The 7,503-nt window shown below is 36.3% G+C and overlaps 1 pseudogene; it reads left to right on the top strand.

Annotated features, from left to right (window-relative positions):
• Positions 1-892: 892 nt before the first annotated feature.
• On the top strand, positions 893-3,771 carry LOC130829840 (claudin domain-containing protein 1-like; annotated as a pseudogene).
• The last annotated feature ends 3,732 nt before the right edge of the window (positions 3,772-7,503 follow it).

Genomic DNA, 7,503 nt, shown 5'->3' with positions numbered 1-7,503 from the left:
AGCTATGCCCTGTGCATCTAAACATGTGACAATATAACAACAAAAATGGTCTGCCTTGAGTCTGAAATACAACAGACAAAAAGCAAAAATTGCTCCGTATAATCCTGGCCTTATTTAACAGAAATGGGCTCTTTTGGCTGTTATCACAGGTATCCTGGTCTGCTTAGCAGTTTTATCCCTATAGTAAAGGTGGGCATATATCAGTCTTGATAATACTATTTCGTAACATCATCTAGTATCTTTATCTTGACTCTTTACTCATTAAAAAGAACCCTTTCTGACTGTAATTTCACTATTATATCTAGCAATAAAATGTTTTGACAAAATCAGGTGCATTCTGAGCCTCTTGGCTGTTCTAATCCCCATTTTCACTTAGTAATATTGTATTATGTATGATCAAGCAGGAGCTTGTGATTTAATGCTTACGACTATTCTCTGAGGCCTCATCACTGTGGTAGGAACTAACGCAGACCAATCTGTATTGCAGACTAATACAGAGAATCAAAAATTGACTATGATAGCATCTAGTCATCTTTTCTTTTTGTGATGTTAGCAGCTATAGATGCTTAGTGCCTAGATCTAAATTACTTTTAGAAGAATAGACTTATCTTTGCAGCTGTTTGAAGGAAATATTGTATTCTTCATATTCCCATCAACTGAATATAGAAAAAGGAAAAATGCATGCATATGGTATTTCTTCTTCCAGAGAGAGAGAGAGAGAGAGAGAAGGAGAGGTCATCAATGTAAAAGAAAAAAAATAGCTCCTCTTAGGAATCTTATAATTGGTACTGTCACGTGAGTTATTTCATTGATGTTACAGAAGTCCTAATGAATAAAAGCCATTATTTTAAAAACAAATGCTATAGTAGTATAGTAGATATTTTCAAGTCTCATGAGGTCTCAGCACTATGAAGATTATTTTCGTAGCTTGGAAATTGTTTCTATTTTATCTGCTTACGGTAAGGTTGAATAAAATGAAGTATAGAAAGCACCATGTCTCACTGACCCATAACCAAAGTCATACAGGAAGTCAATTGTAAAAATGAGAATGTAGCTAACACGTATTTTGGCACTATTTTACACAAAATGTTAAAATCTTCCCTCAACTAATAAAAGAAGCAGGTAGAGATACAGTGAAAAAAAAATTCAGATACAGTGAAAAGAGAATTCAAGTTAGGGCAAATGAATTTTTTAAAAGCTTCAAAGGGCAGGTAATATTTGAAATAGACCTTGAAAACTAACTTATATGTTGAGAGGGAGACTGGAAGGCATTCAAAATGGAAAGCAATGAAACGGAAATGGATAATAGCCTGGTTTGGATGGAGAGTGGTGGACTAAAGATGGGTAAAAATCTGTAAATGTGGATGGAGACCATATATTAGTGGCTAAGTATACTGGGTTTGGAACTAGATATTCTAGAGCACAAATTTTAGCTCAGCTTCTAAGTAGTGGTATGACCATGTTAGTCTGGGTCTTCTGAGAAGCACATATCAAGACAGATTTAGCCATACAAGAGTTGACTGAAGTGAATGCCTATGAGGGAAAATGGGAGATAGCCAGAGAAGGTCAAGAAAGTTGTCAGACCATGATTTAGGTCTGCCACCTGTTAAAGAGAAAGAGAAGGGAGGAAGGAAGGTTTCAGACTGCAGTGTAGCTCAGGAAATTTCTACAAAATTGGTAGACAGTCCTTAAGCCAAAGTTGTTTGTCAGAGCAGTCCTGTATCTCCCAGTCATTGACCAGGAGCAGCCCTTAGGAACTGTGACTTAGGTATACAATGGTGATGGATTTCAGAGCCCAGCAGCTGGAGCCATGGTCAATTGCACTCCCTACCCCCAAGGATACATTTTTGTGGCTTAAGTAGCTAACTTTCTGAGTTACCGCTCCACCATTTAACAAGGGGAAATATAAATATTTATTTCATAGATGTGTTGACAATTAAATGAGCATGTATCTATAAAGTGGAAAAAAATTATAGTTTAGAAGTTGTTTTGGTTTCAGATATGATATTGGTGGCTTTGATGATTATGGCAAATAAATGTAAGGGTAAGAATTTTTCTTTAAGTGGGTTACAAATCAAAAATGCATAGTCTTCTTGGCAAAAACGTGATAGTATCAAACTGTACTGTAGGAATGAAGAAGCATTTATTGAGAGAGAAGTGTCAGAAGAACAATAGGGAAAGACACCATCATCTCATGGGATTTAGAGATAAAGCAGTAGGAAGGAGAGGCTATTAGTACACACAATCTTGTAAACAAGAAATTGAATGAGGGAACCCCACTGGAAAACTGTCATATTAAATAAAGCAATATATTAGGAGGTATCAAAATCCTGAACTCAAATGTTGGCTATAATTATGGAAAGAAAAGACAATATAAATGAAACACTGAGGAGAATTCATCTATGGACAGGATGTCTAAGCAGATGTGTAAGGTTAGAGGGAAAAAGTCACAAACTTTATCACCAAGATTTCAAGTTAGTATCTTGGGAATGCTGACTGGGGGTAAAAAAAAAAAACAAAAAAACAAAAAAAAAACTTTAGATATTGTCAATCCATTTAAATTTCAGATTTTTGAAATTGTGGTGTTAGCAAGTTATTCCTATCTAAAAATGAAGGTTAGCATCCTAGGAATAAGTAAATAGGATCAAATAGACTTGGGACTCAGAATAGAAATGAACTTGTGACTAAGGAAATACATATGGTCACCAAGAAAATAAATGTAGAGCATAGTGAAGTGAAACAATGGCAGGACTTTCATTTAATTCCTGCATTTGGCTAGTAGGTAGAGCCACGGCTTTGAAAGTTAGTAAAAATGAGTGGAAAAGGAAAGTAAGAGGGAAGAAATAGTGAATTTAGGAGGCACTCCGGGGCCAGGCTGGACCTGGGGCAAGTTGGGCAGAGGCCGAGGCTCTGCAGAGAAGTGCAACAGTGGAGGCGTGGGAAGAGCAGGGTGCTGTGGTTTGAGCTTGAGGGTGAAGCTAGCGGAGCAAGAAGGTGGGCGAGCAGTATGAATGCCAGAATGGGCATTCAGCATTTGTAATTGCTTGTGTGCTTAGCCTCACTTCTACCATCTACATGGCAGCCTCAATTGGCAAAGGCTTCTGGTATGAGTATTGAAGTCCAGTTCAAGAAAATTCCAGCGATTTGAACAAAAGCATCTGATGTGAATTTGCTAGTGATGAGGCAGATGAAAAGACTCATAATGATGCACTTTTCCGATATAATGGCACAGTGGAATTTTGGAGATGGCCTATCACTATATCCCAAAATACATACTGGTATAGCCCACCAGAAAGGACAGAGTCATTTGATCTGGTCACAAAATGAATGAGTTTCACCCTAAATGAGCAGTTCATGGAGACATTTATTGATCCTGGAAACCACAAGAGTGGGATTGATCTGCTTCAGAACTATCTTCAGCATTGCCAGTTCCTTTTGCCATTTATTAGCCTAGGTTTGATGTGCTTTGGGGCTTTGATTGGACTTTGTGCTTGTATCTGCAGAAGCTTGTACCCCACCATTGCCACAGGCAATCTCCATCTCCTTGCAAGTCTGTGTACACTGGGCTCAGTGAGTTGTTATGTTGCCGGAATTGAACTACTCCACCAGAAACCAGAGATGCCTGAGAATGTGTCTGGCGAATTGGGATGGTCCTTCTGCCTGGCTTGCGTCTCAGCTCCCTTACAGTGCATGGCCTCTGCTCTCTTCTTCTGTGCCGCTCATACCAACCGGAAAGAGTACACCTTAATGAAGGCATGTCATGTGGCATGAGTGGGAAGCTGCTTGCTTTACAATTGCCATTTTTATGATTTTTTGATATTTATATTTTCCCTTATTTCTTCCCCCCCCAATTGTTTTTGACTTTGTGTGTGTGTGTGGATATACGATTTTATCCTGAAAATCCATTTTATTTATTCACACAGAGAGTGGTTTCTTAATACCACTAAAACTTACATGGAACCTGTAAATCTTTCCAACAAACTAATCTAGGTTCAGAGTTCAGACAGAAAAAAATGGGTAGACTCTTGGCACAAATTTGTCAAAGAAAATTGGTAGTAGGAGGTTGACCCAAAGCAAGTTCTGCTGATGTTTGTTAGACTTTTCATAAAGTAACTGTATGTGTTTAACTGGAAACTCTAGTTTCTTTGGGAAACCTCTTATCATCAAAACTTATATTCACCTTGCTGTTGTAGATAACCAGTCAGTCAGAGGTATTAGTGCTATTTTCAAAGACTTAGGCTATCTAAAAATAAGGAAATTATCTAAGATCTTTTCCCCTAAATACTGGCATATAGCTTCACCTGAGGTGAAATATCATGGTTGTTTATCTACGCTGGGTCTGTTTACAAAAAAGAAAGTGTTGACATGGAATCTTAACTTTGTAACTGCAAGAATTCCATTTCAGCCAGACAAGAGGAATCACCTTATTTAACTTTTTTTTTTTTAAACTCTCCTTAATATGTCAATAGGATTTTCAGTATCACCAAACCATTTTGGATTTTTGTTCCTTCCCTCCTCACACACCAGACATTAAAAGAGTGCTTTCTTTTAACACTACCTTGGGGTCACAGAGTAAAATTCTCCAACTGCCATATGTTTATTTCAGCTGAGAACCATAAAGAAGGTTCCACTGTAATGACCCTCTGGAGCTGGGAAAAACTACCACAAGACCTAAAGCTCTGGCTGGTCATTAACTTCCAACTATGGTCTTTATTTCTTGTGGTGAAATGATGTGCCTTTCCTTGCCTAATCACTTCCCTTTAATGTCTTCTAATTCAGTCAACTTTTTATAAATTCTATAAACATTGAACATTAAAAAATCTTAATTATTTATTCCATTACTATAGTACTTGACAGATTTTTAAAAAATGTAACAGTAATTTCTTACAAAATCCTAAATCTGTCCTTTTTTAAAAAATAAAAAATGAGGAGAAACTAAAAAAAGAAATTTAGGATGCAAATGATGAACACAGGCCAGGAAAATATTTAAAGAAAAACTTCAACCTTGGATATCAGAATGAAATAAATTTGTTAGTTAAAATTGTTTAGTGATCTTTGAGATCACAGTTTCATTAGGTACAGAATCCTAAGTGTACAAAATAAGTCAACTATGTGGAAGATAAGGCACCACGAGTACATTCATTTTCTAAGATTACTAAAAGAAAATGGAAAGAAAGTGATAAAACAGTAAGAAGTTTGGAGGCAGCAACATTCAGGTAAGTGTGTTTGTTTTTTTGTTTATTTTTCTCAGGGGGTTGCTTGCTGCTCATCCCAAGTATATTTTCAGGTAGAGGGAAAGAAAGTAGTTGGAAGTGAAAAATCAAAGAAATATATGTAGATAGATACATAATTTTAAAGGCCATGTTTGATAAAGCCCTAGAGAAGGCAGAACAATGACTAGGATTAAAGCATAAGCAGATGGATCAGCCTTAGTTAAAAAAGATTATTTCTTTCTCAGAGATTGTAAAATGGAAAAGAGGAAGAAGCTATCGAGTTATTTTAGAAATGAAAAAAGATGGAAGATGAATATTTGCTTGTGGGAAATCTTAAATTTCTCAGTAAAATAGGGTAGTAATATCAACACCCCTTTTCTAATCAGTAACATAGTTTTCTTAACTTGGTAAATTCCACTGCCAGCCGTAATATATTGACCACATTTACTCTGCTGGTGCTCTTTAAAATGTCTGGAAACTTTTCTCCTCATTCCTGACAGTATTAATGAAATGATTCCATTAAGGCACAAATTAGGCTAATATTTTATTGAATTAATTTATTTAGATTGAGTCTGATTACTTAGGTATCATGATAATCACCCTGGAAGCATTTGAATAAAATAACCTGATTAATTTAATAAATTCTTAATTTACTCTTGCATCCCAGATGTAATTAAAAAATCAGTTTAACCCATTAATATGGACTTAGCAACTTGGTTTGTCAAATGAAGTTAAAGCAACAAACAAAAATGTCACTCATAACTTTCTCTAGGAACATGATCAAGTCATTCACACTCACAAATTTTAGAAAAAGGATGCATAATGATAGCATTATTATTATTTTATATTTGAAGTAATTTTTACTCTCAAGTGAAATTCTGATTTCTTAACAAATTAGAAGTAACTAATTTTGATTCTACTTATGCATTAGTAAATACTATTATGCATAAATCACTTTCTTTCCCTAAGAGTTAAATATATTAAGAAGTACTATCAATAAACTGGTACACTGATCTTGGCCCTCCTAGTATATTCTCCCAGGAAAATTCAATAGCAGCTGTGTAGTAGAGACATAATAAGATGAAAATATTTATATAGACTTTGCTATATCTGTGACCTTTTCAAGCCAGAATCACCCATGCCAGTCAGTCTTCATTAGAGTTGAGACGCAAACAAGATAAAGTTCAAGTAACAGAAGGAACACATCCTCTTGACAAGATTGCCTTCAGTATTTTGTAGTCATAGTTTGCAAAATGACATGGCAATTTTTCCTGAACCAAAGAATCATAGGACTACTGATTCTCTGTGATGAAAAATATCACTACTTCAGAAATTGGAAGCTTTCATGAACTGCAGTTTGAAAAGCCATATGTATCCCCAAAGCCACAAAGTGTCACTGCTTTCTAGTACTGTAATAACAAACACTTAAACTTGAAAAATATGGAGAATGGACACAGGCATTTCTTTTATCTGAGGACTTGATGAGAGAAATGATGCCTGGTAATCCACGAACAGTAACTCACATGCAGGCAATCAGATCTAGAAGCCAGGGGGAAAAGTAGGTGCACACCCCTGAGGTCAATGTTGGTGATTTAGTCAATAAATTAATTCAAAAAATTAGCCTAAATTGTGTCTTCCTTTTAGGCTAATAATCTTGGCATTATTGTTGTCTTTGGCAGCTGTTATCAACAATCCTGCAAATATACCTCTGCTTCTATTCTCAGAAAAACTCCTCTTCATTCTGGTGGGAGATGTCTTAGAAAGGCCAAACAAGTAGTCATCTAATTAGAATGGGAATCAGAGTCACAAGAATGCTGGATGCTGAATCATCCCTCTGCTATGCCCTAAAGCTTGTTGGCAGGGAGGGAAAGAGAGAGCTGTTTCTTTCAATTCATCTCCCTTCTTTGTAGCCTCTCACAATTCCCCCAAGAAAAGGAAAATGAGTCAACTGCACAACCTCATGGCAACAGTGTTCAGTCAAAGAGAAAGGTAAATCTTCATAGAGGACATTAGTGGCAGCCTGGTATACATGCTCACCTTGTTTGCTACTGACTAATGGTGTCTTAGGAACTCTCAAGCCCTTCCTAGCCCCTTCCTTTATGGAGCTAAGAACCTAAAGATTCAGGAGCGTCAAAAAGTCAGAAGCCAAAACGAAGTCTCCTGCATTTGTGGTATATGTTTTTTCTTCATAGAATGAAAATAACTCTGCAGTCGTTTACAATTTATTTTAAAAGAGATGCATATGGCCTGCTTAAAGGACAGATGCTTGGAATACATCTCTACTGTATTT

Source organism: Hippopotamus amphibius, chromosome 10 (assembly GCF_030028045.1).
Source record: "Hippopotamus amphibius kiboko isolate mHipAmp2 chromosome 10, mHipAmp2.hap2, whole genome shotgun sequence".
Classification (NCBI taxonomy): Eukaryota; Metazoa; Chordata; class Mammalia; order Artiodactyla; family Hippopotamidae; genus Hippopotamus; species Hippopotamus amphibius.
This window is presented reverse-complemented; position numbering and strand designations above follow the sequence as displayed.